We start from the raw sequence: 15828 nt of genomic DNA, 5'->3' as shown, positions 1-15828 counted from the left end.
AGAATTCGTTTTTTAACAAGTTGACCATGTTAAGCATGAGAAGCCAGCACGTTTAACAGTGAAAGGAAGTCAGAATGCATGACAGCATGATACCCGATCTTTAATAAACGAGGATAAAGCTATTTTTAGCTTGTTTCTCACCTGCAGTATCAATATAGTAATAATCACCACTGTAATAATATCAGAGCTAATGAGTTGAAAAAACACATTTCTGATTTGGTGTTGATTGATTTTAGGCTTACTGATGAGAACATTTTTGTGATAAATGCTGGTCTGAACTGGTTGAAAGCATTTTTGGTGACATTTAACAGTGTTTCTCAGAGGAAGCAAGGTTTGCACAGATAGAATGAGTTCAACTACTATGCACATTTTTGACATGCTAAATTGGCGAGCAACTTCTTCTTGAGCAACGTCATCGTTTTTAAAACAAATGACAAGAACCTCTGTATAAATCTCTCACTCCTCGGGTGTCAAAGAATCAATTGGTTAAACTATTGCTTAATCTGACAGCACATAGTGCCCATGGGAACTTTCCTCAGCAGATAATAGAAAACAATTAAATGTGGGAGCTGTGAGGTTGGAGGTAGTATAAGGAGCTTATGGGGAAATGCGCTCCCTCAGCCAGCTAACTTCTTTAGCTTCATTCCTGACTTATTCCAATTCAAAATGAGAATAAACCTTCAAATACAATAGCGTCTGTAAGCCACCTCAGATACAGAGGTGATTGACTTCTTTCAATGGGCTCCAAACATTATGACGGAGGTCTTTATACTTTATAGTGACACGGAGCGGTATCCAAGACAACATAAGTAGTATTTGACTAGTCGTGATCTTAAGATGTTGTTGACACATTCAATGTAAATGTATACAGTAGAGTGTATATCATTTAAAAGCATTTATATGTGTAAAACATTTTAATGAGGCAACATTAGACTGGCTTTAAAAGTGTTCGGCACACAGATGCTTACCGACATCTGAAAGTGTGAAGTGTTTAAGTGTCTGAAATTAGCTCACCAGAAGTGTACAAGTCATCTACTTTGATGGAGAAGAAAGGACATTTCAAACACGGAATGCTTTTGGAGTATCCCAATTAAAATGGCAGAGGCTGCTTAAAGGTGAACTCCAATCACAACAACTTGGGCATTTTTCATTAAAGTCGCCTAATTTTGACAGATTCCTGTTATAATTATTATTAATAATTACCGCTAGCATATGACTTATGATACACACATAGGAAGCCAAATACACTTTATAATCGCAGTTTTCCTCAGGCAGCAGCCCAGTGGACTGATGCTAATCAAATGAAGAAAAATACATTTAATACCTAAACAACAGTTCAAGGAGCTACAACTAGTGCAATTCTGTGATTTCCAAGTTTTGGTGGAGAAAACCCTGAGATGGAGGGAAGATATAATTGTTTATTTAAGCACAGAAATTTGCAAGTCCAAAACTTGACCCAGTAACATTTTATTTATCAAATCAATAAAAAATCCTTTCTTGAAGAATGTTTGAAGAATGTTGTTACCCGGCCCATCCAATAGAAGTGAATGGGTGCCAGCGCTGTTACGTTACCAACATTCTTCAAAGTATCTTCTTTTGTGTTCTGCAGAAGAAAGAAAGTCATACACACTCTTAAATATAAAGATGTTTAAAAGGTTCTTCACACCGATGCCATAGAAGAACCATTTTTGGTTCCACAAAGAACAATTCAGTCAAAGGTTCTTTAAAGAACCATCTCTCTTACTTTTTTATAATCTGAAGAACCTTTTTCACCATAAAGAACCTTTTGTGAAACAGGAAGGTTCTTCAGATGTTAAAGGTTCTTTATGGAACCAAATGTTCTTCTATGGCATCGAAGAACCTTTTGAAGCACCTTGTTTTTAAGGGTGCAGGTGAAATGACAAGAGGGTGAGTAAATGATGACAGAATTTTCATTTTTGGGTGAACTTTCCCTTTAAGGTATTTCACTTGCTAAATCAAGATGAAAATGTGTTTACACAAACAAAAATAACAACACAGCATTCAAACTTTCAATCACGGTTTCTTACCAGCCCAATTTACTATTATAACACCATAGACAATCTGTTAAACATTTCAGAACAAATAGCTGTATAAAAGATACAGTTGATACTGTGTTTTCAGTAAACACACAGAGAGAGATCACATAATCACAGATTTTTAGGGGGGCTGCTGCAATCACGTATTTATGCAGCTAAGTTAATTATAGATTACAGGGGGATGAAGTTCCCCCAAATAGGTTCTAGATTGGACTAAAATGTTGTTTTCCCTATACCAGGAGTCTTGTTGTTGATAAACCCAAATGCATCTTGAAGAAGATATTTTGAAGAATGTTGCTAACCGAACAACGGCGGTACCCACTGACTTGCATTGGTTTCGACACAATAGAGGTGAATGGGTACCGCCATCGTTCGGTTTCCAACATTCTTTAAAATAATCTTCTTTTATGTTCTGCAGAAGAAAGAAAGTCACACAGGTTTGAAATGACAAGAAGATGAGTAAACAATGACTGAATTTTAATTTTTGGGTGAACTATCCCTTTAAGGAAAGAGTTTAAAAATTAGCAGGTGGGATTCATTGCCATCACTTAAATATGAGTCAAGCACAACTAATAAGATTCAACTCAACGCTTCAGGGCCCAACGACACTCTGCGTTATCCGACAAAACAAAACAAAATCGGAATCGCACCTACGTACAGAATGAACGTGGCACGGTTGACGGGGTTTTCAGAAACACTGAGTAGAATAAGTGGCCCAGAACAGTGTTTGCTGTAAAACAACTGGCTGTTCTGTCACAGGACATTTTCCTCATGTGGCTGTGATGTGACCAGGCAGCTGGCAGCGGCAGAAAGTGAGGCAGGTCACAGGTGCCAGAAGAATTATCAATCTCTCACTCCCACGGCAAACAAGCACAAACGCTTCCCCTCCCACGTGCAGCTTGAAGACTGGAAAAGCATCCACCCAGGGCATTAGATTCTTTCGCTGAAGAAGAGAACAGGCTCGGCGTAGCACGTAGAGGTAACTGCTGACCCAGTTGGAAAATGGGCATGAGTCCCAAGGTCACACGCCCACACACCCAAAAGGTTTTGTTTGTTCGCAAACCGCCACAAACCATCTTTTGCGGCCCTTATGCCAGGTGTGTACTAGAAAGGGAGTTCTCCAGTAGGGAATGGAGGTAACTGCTGGCTCAGCCGGAGTTACATAATAAAGCCTTGTGGGATATGCGAGTATAATGAATGTTGCCGTTATTTGTGAATTTCGTCGAACAGAACTGGGGCAAACGTGTGAACGCTCCACACCAATGTCTTGAACTTTATTGACAATAGCAATCCTGCAATAACACTGTTCCGTGTTAAGTAAAATGAGATATTTTATCAGTCTGTAGTGTGTGGATACAAATTGTTAAGACCAAGCTCCTTTGATGCGTTTATTAGCACAATGCATACCAGCAACAAAGAATCTGCTTATTGTTCATTTTTCGGATACTCCGTTACGTTTTATATTGATTAGATACCTGCTATACTTCCTACAATTTTTTTGTTTGTTTTCTTAAAATATAAATAAATAGTACAAATAAAAATTAATACAAATTAAAAATGTATAAATTATAAATTAAATATTAATTAAAAAATAATATTTACTCTTCACTACATCATGAATTGAAATTCTTTCTTTGTTCAATAAGCGACTGACAACCTGAGTCACCATTTACTTTCAGTCTCTGCATAAAGCTGCGGTGTCAACATTCTTTAAATTAAATAGTACAACGTAAACAAAACAAAATAATGTACGTCAACCAGCTTTGGAACAACACAACACAAAACATAATATTGTTTTCAGTTAATCTATTTCTTAATAACAGTTAAATCCGTGGGAAATGTAAACGAATTCAAGCAGTACTTGAAATACCTGAAAACTAAGAATTTAAACATCTAAACACGCTAATGACCCATAAGCAACAAAAATGGGTAAAACGGGGTGTCATTGTCCATTAAGTCTAGATTTACTACTAACACAGTGCTGAGGTACAGGCTCAGGTGGCATTGCTGGCACACTATTGCCCTCTGCTGGTCACATGTGAGTCACGTTTACTCCACCTTAGCAATCCTGTTCATTTTATTAACAGTATTATCTTAATAATTAATTCCATCCTTTTTAAAACAGTCGTGAACATAGTGAAAACAGATCAATACAATTTAAACAAAATTGAACAGAGGAAAAGTTGTGGATTACAAAAGTAAAAACTCATCACTTTTACTGAACAATGTATGTAGGCTAGTGAACATGGTTCATCAGTTAAACAAATGAACATTTGTTTTTAATGACTTTGAAAACTTGGATTTTGACATATTCATGCATATTTGGACTAGAATAAAAGAACAATATCAGGCTAAGCAACTTTCTTCACCCACAATAACAAAAGGTCAGTGCTCAATACTTCCATATACTCAATTATGAGGTCACCAACTTGTTGACCCAACATGAAGAACGTGGATTTCATACAAAGAACACGATGTCTGATGTTCTTTAAAGTGTTGTAAGATGTTCTTTAAAGTGTTCTTACCCCCCAGTGCCTCATGGGATTTCCCCTGCTATTACTCGGAGTGTGAATGAAGTCCCCTGCTGCTCTGCCATTAGGACTGGCCTCAGTCCAGTCAGGAATCATGTGACTGTTCATGTCTGTCTCAGAGCCGCAGGCAACTGTAGATGCACACCTTCAGAAAAAAAAAAGATTTCACTCAGGGTTGCCAGATCTGTGTTAAAGAAATGAAAAATCTGTCGTCATTTACTCACCCTCATGTCATTTCAAACCTGTAGGACTTTCTTTCTTCTGCAGAACACAAAAGAAGATATTTTGAAGAATGTTGGTAACTGAACAATGGCGGTACCCATTCACTTCTATTGTATAGACACAAAACCAATGCAAGTCAATGTTTACTACTATGGTTCAGTTACCAACATTCTTCAAAATACCTTTTTTGTGTAGTGCAAATTACAAATATAGTCAAGTAATTTAAAATAACAAGAGGGTGCAATTATTTTCATTTTTGGCTGAACTATCGAATTAAGTTAATACTTCAATATAGCCAATTAGTCTGAACTATACAAGAGCATCTTTTGAGCAATACTTTAATTTTATCCACGAGTTTCCTACGCCCCATGACGCTTTGTGCGAAAGATTGGAGAAACTTCCGGTTCAATGTGAAGAAACGTGTTTCTGCCGTATTTCAAGTCATTCGTTTATAACAGAATGTGAACTTACTGACAGCGCTTATAAACGACATCAGCATTCTGTTCACCGCTTTATAGAGGAATGGGATGATGATTTTAATACTTGACTGCGGATATTTAGCAACTTTATTGATTCAGCTGTTGTGACTGTAACCCAATGAGCAATTTGAAAATCATGGAGGGTTTTCAATTTCTTTACATGATGTTGATTGTGTGCTATTTCAAGATGTGGTAAATCATATTTTTTTGTATTTAAAAGCGAACTGCAATGGGTTGCACGGGCCGCATGCACCTATCATAAAGCTGCTGTATTGTCAGCTGGCCATTAATCTGATCAACATTATAACGTTACTAAAGATTAGTGCTAAAGCTGCCTTTCTACTTTTTTAAACATTCTCTCTACGTTTTGTTAAAAAAAAAGACGATAAGTGGAAGAAACACCTACTGTACACCAAGCATATCAGATTAGAAATGTGGTCCAAGTCCACATCACACGATGTGATATATTCCAACAGATTTTGACAACACGTCGGTAATATACAGTAAAGAATCCTTGTAAATCCAGTCTTTCGTTTACAGTCTTGCGTTTTTATTGAAGACCGTACAGTGTTTTGATGATTACATTAAAGGTCCAGTGTGTAATTTTTGGGATGATCTATTGGCAGAAATGCAATATAATATACTATGCCTTCAGAGGTGTATAAAGAGTTTACACAATGAAGCGTTATGTTTTTATTACCTTATCATGAGCTATTTCTATCTACATACACCGCGGGTCTGTTTGCATGTAATTCGCCATGTTCTCTGGTAGTGTTTTGAAAGGGAGGGGTGGAGTGAGCTGTTGGTTGCAATTCGCAGCCTTGCCACTAGATTTCACTGACCGGACCTTTAAATTTGAACTCCCTTTCGAAACTGTGAACTCTCTTTTTAAACTATGAGAATATTCAGTCTAAGTAATGTTTAATGTTTGTTATCTATTTGTTTGAGATAAGCGGTCCACATTTTAAAGTTTGTCTTTTAAAAATTGTACAGTAGGAGCAGTCCGTCTTAACTTTAGATCTCTTTTTTAAGACCCGAAATAAGCTTCGCCTGGTTGTAAAAGTGCAGCCGCGAACAGCAGGTGTTGCTCATCAGTTTCGAAATTATTTTTTATCAGATTACCACATGAAACCAACAGTATTACAATTCAAAATATGAATCACAGGCTCATTTTCTGATATCAGAATAAGTTACTTAACGCTGCAATTAGTGCAATTCACTACTTGTGAATTTTAGTTTTACACACTTTAGCAGCACCCTCCGGAAACTTGTGGATACAACTCCTCCCTTTTTTCTGTGTGCGTGCGTGTGCGTGCCTGCGTGTGTCCTCGGTGGCCTGTGTTAAGCTTTTGTCCCTCTAATGATGGTACAGCGAGTCAAATGTCACTAGCACTTGATGCATCTTGATTCAAAGGAGACACTCCGATGGGAGCTCAAGCAGAGGGGCTTTATTCCATAGGTCTATCCAGAAACAGCTGTTTTACCTCTAATTAAAGGAGTGTAGCAGGTGTCACCTGCACCCCGGCAGTGTGGGGGCACACCTGCTTGAATTAATTTGATCCAAAGTGGTTTAGACGGGGTTGCCTGCACTCTGGTGGGGCAAACAGACACTCAACATGCATTAGGCTTGCACCTGCATAGCTGGAATTGCACAAGTGCCCAATGCACCAGAAAAAAAGTCGTTTCATCCTAACACTGACCCTTGGGGCTTTATTTACAAAGCCGTATAGGAGAGAAGCAGTCTGCTTAAATCAAATAGGTCTATAATACTATGCATAGCCTTTACATATTCATTAAGCTGTAGACAGGAACAAATATTGTAATATAACTCATATGTGGATAACAACAACCAAGCATAAAGGTTAATTTATAATCCAACGTCTGTCGATATTTTACCCAAGCATGCACTGTAAAACTTTGCTGTAATTTCGCAGCAGGTTTGCCAGTAACTTACTGTAGATTTAATGTACAATTTTGTTTTAAGCATAAATTTACCCAGTTTATATATTTTTCTTTCATAAAACTAGACTAAATATCTCGGGTCACTTTTCTTGTTATGTAAATGTATCATAATTTAAGAAGTTTTAAATATTTTTACAGAAAACAAGAGAATAATGCTCAGGAAGAATGCCATTTTTTACTTTGTTATAATGCCAATCTCTTCTTGCTCATTTTGAATCTCAAAAGTCAAAGTGTTTTAATTTTGATTGAAGTAACTGAAAACAGTACTAATTGGAAAGTATATTAAGTAGTAATTAAATCTACAGTAAGTTACTGGCAAACCTGCTGCAAAAACTACAGCAAAGTTTTACAAAGTTTTTTAAAGTGCAAGTGTATTGCTTTTAATAGCTCTCCAAACAAAACTGCTCAGCTGCAAAAGATCTACAACAACTTAAAATATATGCATATATTTAATTCGAAAATTAGCTTTTTGCACCCATCATGCTGCAGTTCCGGCATCAACCAGCAGGGGCTAAAAAAATCATGAAAACCTTTTAAAATACACAAAGTTCTTCGTAGTGTGGTTTTCCTTAAATGTACGCCATGCATGCTGCTATAGGCTGCTTCCGTGCATGCTATGTTTACCTATTTAAGGCTTTCCTTTTTAGTGATTTCACAGTGCGTTTAACTTTAGGACCTCCATTTGTCACCACCGCGGGGCATCTCCCACGTCCATTAAGAGCAAGCGTAGATGTTTGCAACCCTTAACCTTTAATAGTTTTTATGCATTCATAAATTGCTTTCAGATGCACAGGGGCACTGCAGTGGTCATTATTTACATTGACAGGCCGCAGCACTAGAGAACACACAGGGATGCATCCCAACAAAGTGGGATGGATTCCATCAAACACACGTCGCGCTCTTCAGGGTTCATTAGAAAGAATCTGTGTATTGAGCCTATTTTATTAAGAAGCGAAAACAAAACAAGCATCTGGCATGTGATCAGGATTATCGATGCTCTGGTGTTTTGTTATTGATTGTGCAAAACTTTGGTTTAACATATGCCAGGTGTGCATGCTATGTCGATTCGTCTGAGGCACAGCCTGAGGAAATGTCACGCATTTTAGCGCACTGGTTCCTTTGTGCCACAATAATGCATTAATTTCATGAGCCAACAAGCTATGACTGCCGGCTTATGTGGAACTAAACAGTGTTTAATTGGATTCTGATCCGCGGCAACACACCGCAGGCCTGTTTGGCTGTTTTTTCTTCTTTTAGAGCACCTAGAGCATAATGAAGCCGATTACTCCCCCCCCCCCTCTGGTGGCATGGTGACTAGGTATTGTGAGCCCCTGGGATGTTGCTGTTTACGGTCACACTTTACATTGCCCTAGTGTCCTGGATGAGCGGCTAGCAGCTGCGCTAATGCCGCCGCTTGCTGCTGTGGCACTGCAGAGGCCAACTAGTTGCCATGGAGGGATTAACCTTAAATTGATTACCAACACAAAGATCATCTACTGCCTGGGTAACATGCTTAGGACGCAGTTCATTTCACAACCTGTGAGTGAAATCTCAGGAATGCTTTAGAAACATCGGTGTGAGGTTTCTACAGGGGGAGCTCAGAGACTGGAATCATCATAACTATGTTTACTAGAGGTAAAATGACATGAAATTACTATTTTCCATGAGGGAATGCTTTACATATGTATAATGCAATAATGCAACATTGCTTTTGCCACAGAGCTTTAAAATATATCTACATAATTACTAAATTCCTGAAAAAGTCATTCAATAGTGTGTTGATTGAGTTATGCGAGTTATAATGCACATGTATGAACAATTTGAATCTAAACACTATTTTTGATATAAACGTTGAAATGAAACACAAGTCAACTAATCTAATGGCAACTGAATAAAGACAACTAATGTAATGCTAACTAAATAAAAATCACATTATTTCTTTGTAACATTCACATTTAATTTAAAAACAATACAAATCTGTTTAGTCCATTGTTAAAGGGATAGTTCACCCAAAAATGAAAATTCTGTCATGAATTACTCACCCTCAAGTAAGGTTTTCCAAACCTTCCAAAATCCAAAAGAAAGATATTTGGAAGCATGTTAGGAACTGAGATTTCTGGGGCACCATTGACTACCATAGTAGAGAGAATTATTGTGTTTTTATATATATATACACTCACCTAAAGGATTATTAGGAACACCATACTAATACGGTGTTTGACCCCCTTTCGCCTTCAGAACTGCCTTAATTCTACGTGGCATTGATTCAACAAGGTGCTGAAAGCATTCTTTAGAAATGTTGGCCCATATTGATAGGATAGCATCTTGCAGTTGATGGAGATTTGTGGGATGCACATCCAGGGCACGAAGCTCCCGTTCCACCACATCCCAAAGATGTTCTATCGGGTTGAGATCTGGTGACTGTGGGGGCCATTCTAGTACAGTGAACTCATTGTCATGTTCAAGAAACCAATTTGAAATGATTCGAGCTTTGTGACATGGTGCATTATCCTGCTGGAAGTAGCCATTAGAGGATGGGTACATGGTGGTCATAAAGGGATGGACATGGTCAGAAACAATGCTCAGGTAGGCCGTGGCATTTAAACGATGCCCAATTGGCACTAAGGGGCCTAAAGTGTGCCAAGAAAACATCCCCCACACCATTACACCACCACCACCAGCCTGCACAGTGGTAACAAGGCATGATGGATCCATGTTCTCATTCTGTTTACGCCAAATTCTGACTCTACCATTTGAATGTCTCAACAGAAATCTCGACTCATCAGACCAGGCAACATTTTTCCAGTCTTCAACTGTCCAATTTTGGTGAGCTCGTGCAAATTGTAGCCTCTTTTTCCTATTTGTAGTGGAGATGAGTGGTACCCGGTGGGGTCTTCTGCTGTTGTAGCCCATCTGCCTCAAGGTTGTGCGTGTTGTGGCTTCACAAATGCTTTGCTGCATACCTCGGTTGTAACGAGTGGTTATTTCAGTCAAAGTTGCTCTTCTATCAGCTTGAATCAGTCGGCCCATTCTCCTCTGACCTCTAGCATCAACAAGGCATTTTCGCCCACAGGACTGCCGCATACTGGATGTTTTTCCCTTTTCACACCATTCTTTGTAAACCCTAGAAATGGTTGTGCGTGAAAATCCCAGTAACTGAGCAGATTGTGAAATACTCAGACCGGCCCGTCTGGCACCAACAACCATGCCACGCTCAAAATTGCTTAAATCACCTTTCTTTCCCATTCTGACATTCAGTTTGGAGTTCAGGAGATTGTCTTGACCAGGACCACACCCCTAAATGCATTGAAGCAACTGCCATGTTATTGGTTGATTAGATAATTGCATTAATGAGAAATTGAACAGGTGTTCCTAATAATCCTTTAGGTGAGTGTATATATATATATATATATACTGTATATAGTTCTGTTGAAAATAAAATAAAATATTTTTAAGAATTTAGGAAAACAAACAGTTCTGGAGAACCTTTGGCAACATTTTAATGGTGGTCAATGGTGCCCCAGAAAACTAATTTAGTTACATTCTTCTAAATATATTTCTTTGTTCAACAGAACATTTTGCAGGTTTGCAACAACTTTGAGTAATTAATTTCATTTTTGGGTGAACTGTCCCTTTTAACCACAACCATCAACTGACGATACCCATTATAGTACATTTGACATACTGTTTCCTCCAAGTAATACATTTTATATGTTGATGATCTCATAAATTTCATAAAAATCTTTTGCGAGGTGGCAAATTCAAATTCTTATGAATTTTTAACATCTCGACCGTTTTGGTGCAATCTACTTTTGCAACAGTGGTGGTTATGTTTAGGGGCAAGGTTTCATTACTGCTTTTTTTGTAATACAAACATATTAAGAAATACATACAAAAAACAATCATGTATCTTTTTGTACATTTTATTGAACGAATTCCAAATATAGTAACAAACTCCTGCGAGATCAGGCTGTATGGAGGTTAGGGTTAAGTGCAATACAAATACATTACATAAAACTCTTTCCATATGCCCCTGATTACATGTGCACCATGCATAATGTATTCCATACATAAGACGCAATAATTAAAATCATCAGAATTCATTCCATTAACAACCACTTCTAACACTCTTTTATAAATCACTGTCATCATCTTCAGTATAAAGGTGGAGCCAACCGCAGCACTCCAGGTGTCTGAACCCTGGCCTGCCCTGCAGGAGGAGCCTGAGGCAAAGAAAGGTGAAGTGCTGAAGTGTGCTCGGGAAAACAGCCAGCATGTGATGTGAGTGTTGACAGCCTACGGACGGGCATCATCATCATCAGGCCCTCGACCTTCAGCACAGCCCCTCCTCTCCTCACCTCCCCACAGTGTGAGTCACATTTGAATAATACATACTTGTCTCCAGCAGAGCCGGTCCAACCTGCTCCCAAACAGGTCTGTACAAGTACAGTGTCTGAACCACCACCACAGTATGATTCATGTTTATCAAAGATCCCAGATAAGCCAGAGCATGCACCACAAAAACAAGGTCAAACGTGTTCTCTAAAATGGCAACCGCATGGCACTGCAATAAGCGTTTCCTATTGCGTATCTCATGTCGCAACATCACCCAGCATTTTTGTAATCCATTGTTCAACACTATCTGGGTTGAAAATCTAAAAAAACAGCCTGTGAAATGCAACGACACATCTGTGAAAAATGACTGGAATGTTTTTCATCAAATATGACAGGTGCCTGTCTAGACTGTTTACACAACTTCACAACAGGTACTGTATGAAAATATATTTTTTTATACAATGCCTCATACAAAACACAAATATTATTAATTTGTTCTGTATTCATGTCTGACAACAGCTGGAGCCCTGCCCTAAAACAAAGGCTGTATTATTAACACAGCAACGACAAAACAACAATCAATAATTCATCCTGTTTAACATTTTAGTATTATTTATGACGCATCATTCATGTCACATATTGACCCTGTTTATGATCGCACAATCGATGTGCAGGAGACAGACCTTATGAAGGTCACTCTTTGGTTGAAAAAAACAGCTCTGACTGCATCTGCTGTGTTAGATTATATTGTTTATAAGGCACTTCACAATAAGGTCCATCATTTTTTTTTTAATGCATTTGTTTTTAAATATTTTCTTTTAGCCCAACGTTATATGCCGAAAATACTTAAAAGCCACTGGACTGAATCCCTAGAATGGTACTGTGCTGCTATTTTATTCAACCGTTTTGGATGTGTCTATCTATCCATTTGTCCAATCATTGGAAGACAGGTCAAATCATTTGCAAGACGTAAACAACACTGGTGCTTCTTGTTTTTAGGACTACTCAAATGTTAGAACAAAATACAACCAAACAGAACATTTAGAACGAAATCAAAAATGTTTAACAAACACATTAAACTTAAGTATATATGTAAAATAAAAAACTGAAACAGCAAGTGCTTCTAAACCAGTGCCGTTTACCTCTTGCCAAAACGTACTGTGGTAGAAAATGAATTGTTAAAAATAATACTCAAACTATTTATTTTAACATAAATGTCACATGCATAGTAGACATAGTAGTGTTTTTTTTACCATTCCAACACAAAAGTAAAAAGGATATGAAACTAAAACATAGGAACAGAAGAATTTAGAATGTGTGTGTGTTATGAAAATTATGAAAAGAAATTAAGAGAAAGCTGGAACTAAAAACATATACACTAAAAAAGTAAGCAGACAGAGTAAGAGATAAAAAGGTTGAATAGATAAAAGAATGTATACAAAAAATAGAACAATGTCAACACAATAAAATGTAGCTGTAGGAGTGCAAACTGAATGTGGTGAATTTAAAGTCTCGGGTGATTAAAACGCATGTCCTAATTCAAGGCAATGTAACCAAAATAAGAAAAAAGAAAGTTCATACATTTTATGTGATGATTCTACCACTGTGAGTTTACCTTTCATCCAGTATGCTGAGAGTGAACTCACCCTGAAGCATAGACTTTCTGTCTTATACAAAAACACAGCGGGAAGATGGGCCTGCTTTTGCTGTGTGACTTCATACATCCTTTCCATAGGCCTACTTTTTATTTAGCTGTCACAGACTTCAAATGTCTGTTTACAGCATACTGTATGTGGATTTTGAATCTTTTTTGGTACACAATGACGCTGTCAGAGTTTTGTGCAAAATGTATTGCTCCTTAAAGGAACAGTTCACCCAAAAATAAAATTCTGTCTTCATTTAGAGGCCATCCACACGGACACTCATTTAGTTGTATACGTAAAGATTTTGTATCGTATCGGCGTTTCGTCCACACGGATTCTGCGTTTTGAGAGCCTGAAACAGCTATTTGAGCCTGAAACCACTAAACGCCACCCTTGCGTTTTCATGTGTACAGCCGATCCGTATATTTTCTGAAACGATGATGTCATCACCCCAGCGCGCAAAGTTGATGCGCATGCTCCAAATCTTCTTCTCCGTTTTAAGTGCATCTCTGGCAGTGCCACTGATTTGGTGTGCATATACTATATCTTTTTGAGTCGGTTTAGTGGTTTCGTGTTTAAGCAGATATTTCTTGAGACGACGCCGTGAAAAGGAAAAAAAGATTGGATAGGGAAAGCTCTGGCTTTGTGTGGATTAGCCTACTCACCCTCAGGTTGTTCCAAATCTGTATATATTTATTTGTTCTAATGAACCCAGAGAAAGATATTTGGATATTTGGATATGTTTGTAGCCAAACAGTTCTTGGCCACCATTGACTACCACAGTAGGAAAAATTGTTCTGTTGAACACAAAAGAAGATATTTTGAAGAATGTAGGAAAGCAAACAGTTCTGGGTCACTTTTGACTACTACTAGTCCTACCACGACTGGGGTTGAGAACCACTGATCTAAATGTTTTTATATTAATTTGTTATCAAAGTAGCTTCTTATGTCATCACTGCACTTTTGGTACAACGACGGCTCTATTTCATACCTTCTATGTATTATGAAAACAACATATGGCAACAACCACACCGTTCACCGCCATTAAAATCTCATGTAAAACTTCTGTCTGCACAACAAACAAGCTCCTTCACAGATCATCTAGCTGCGCTAACATCAGATTCTTCAACAGCTGGCTCTTTTCCACAGAGCAGTCTGCTCAATGGCCATGGAAAAAACCAAGGGTAAATTACAAACCAAACAAATATAGTCATTAAGTAACACACAAACAGATTATGGCACCAAAGTGTGTCCTTCCCTGTTCTAGCGGTCAATATTTACTGCATATTACAACACTTCCGCAGCAATGCTGATCTAAAAGATACAGTTGTATTTTACATGTGCAGCATTTCATCAAGTGGTCGAGTCTGTAAACAATCTTGTTGACTCAGCAGCAGAGGCTCGTGTGAGCACATCAGCAGAACAGACATAGACCCAATCATTAGTATTCCCGACATTGTGCTGTAATACTTTTTCCAGGGAAATTGGAATGTGTCTGGAGGCTTATTGTTTCAGATAATTGTTTAACCTTTCATGGCGCATCTCACCAAGTTGGGGGAAATACAGTAAAGGCCTTTGCAGGTTTATGCTGGTTTAGCTGTACGGTTTTCTGCAGGTGTCTCGCAATACATGCATGTACAGGCAGGGCTGGAAATGGGGGGATGTGGGGCAACAAAATTTCAAGGGGGAATGAGATCCAACTCAAAATGTGGAGGATTTCCATCTTTTACCTGTGAAATATACTCTATGCACATATCATATATATATATATAAAGTTCTTCTGTGGATTAAAAATATAAAAAATGTCCCTAGTGCCCATGGTGATTCTCAGCCATTTACAGCACTGTTTACAGGTGAATATCTACTTATGGTTCAGCTGTTAAAAGTCTTTTCATTGTAAGAAATAATATGTGACCCAGTCTGTGAAAACCAGGCTAATGTCCCAAAATCAAATTGTGATAACAAGCACCAAAGTTTAATTTTAACTACTGATTTCACTATAATGTCGATCTTTGACAAGGCTTTACTTGGTCAATGTTATCAAGGTTATATTTTCACTAAATTTGTTCTTTGCATTATGTAGGATATTTTTTGTAGAAAACTGTAAATCACAAAAAATCACTTTAGCTGGGTTTTCACAGACTGGGTAACATATACTTTATTTTAAATGTTAGTAATCCCTAACAGGAAAAATTAAGTTGAACTGGGATACGTTTGTTCATTCATTTCATAGACAAAAAGTGTCCCACCAAAAGTGTCCCACCTTAAATTAGACACACATCGGCTATAGAGTAAATAATGATATAAATGAACCGGCCTCTTAATTTGAATGTAATAATCGAGCAATAAAATTATGTAATTTTGGATCAAAATTAGGCCTGAAAAGAAACCGATATCCTAAATAGAGTAAAACACTACTGAATATTAAATAATGCTTACCTTTGCTGTGTAGAATTAGTTGAATTGTCTTTTCTTTTTAATAATCACCATGCCAAAGATAATAAAGTGGTACAGAAGGGTCACAAGTAAAACCGTAGTATATTATTCTACATTGATGAAAAATGTACTCGAAAGTGAATCTGTTGTACGGCGTTTCTTG

The 15828-nt window shown here is 37.8% G+C and overlaps 1 long non-coding RNA gene across 1 annotated transcript in view; it reads right to left on the bottom strand.

Annotated features, from left to right (window-relative positions):
• LOC130560976 (uncharacterized) overlaps nt 1-15770 on the bottom strand; it is a 33117-nt gene extending 17347 nt beyond the window's left edge. The window contains exons 1-2 of the long non-coding RNA XR_008963775.1: nt 15669-15770; nt 4583-4733 (exon numbers count right to left, since the gene is read on the bottom strand). This is a non-coding gene — a long non-coding RNA (uncharacterized LOC130560976). The remainder of the gene's footprint in view (nt 1-4582; nt 4734-15668) is intronic.
• Nucleotides 15771-15828: the final 58 nt, after the last annotated feature.

Source organism: Triplophysa rosa, linkage group LG11 (assembly GCF_024868665.1).
Source record: "Triplophysa rosa linkage group LG11, Trosa_1v2, whole genome shotgun sequence".
Classification (NCBI taxonomy): domain Eukaryota; kingdom Metazoa; phylum Chordata; class Actinopteri; order Cypriniformes; family Nemacheilidae; genus Triplophysa; species Triplophysa rosa.
The sequence above is the reverse complement of the archived record's forward strand: the minus strand, read 5'-3'. Positions and strand labels throughout refer to the sequence as shown.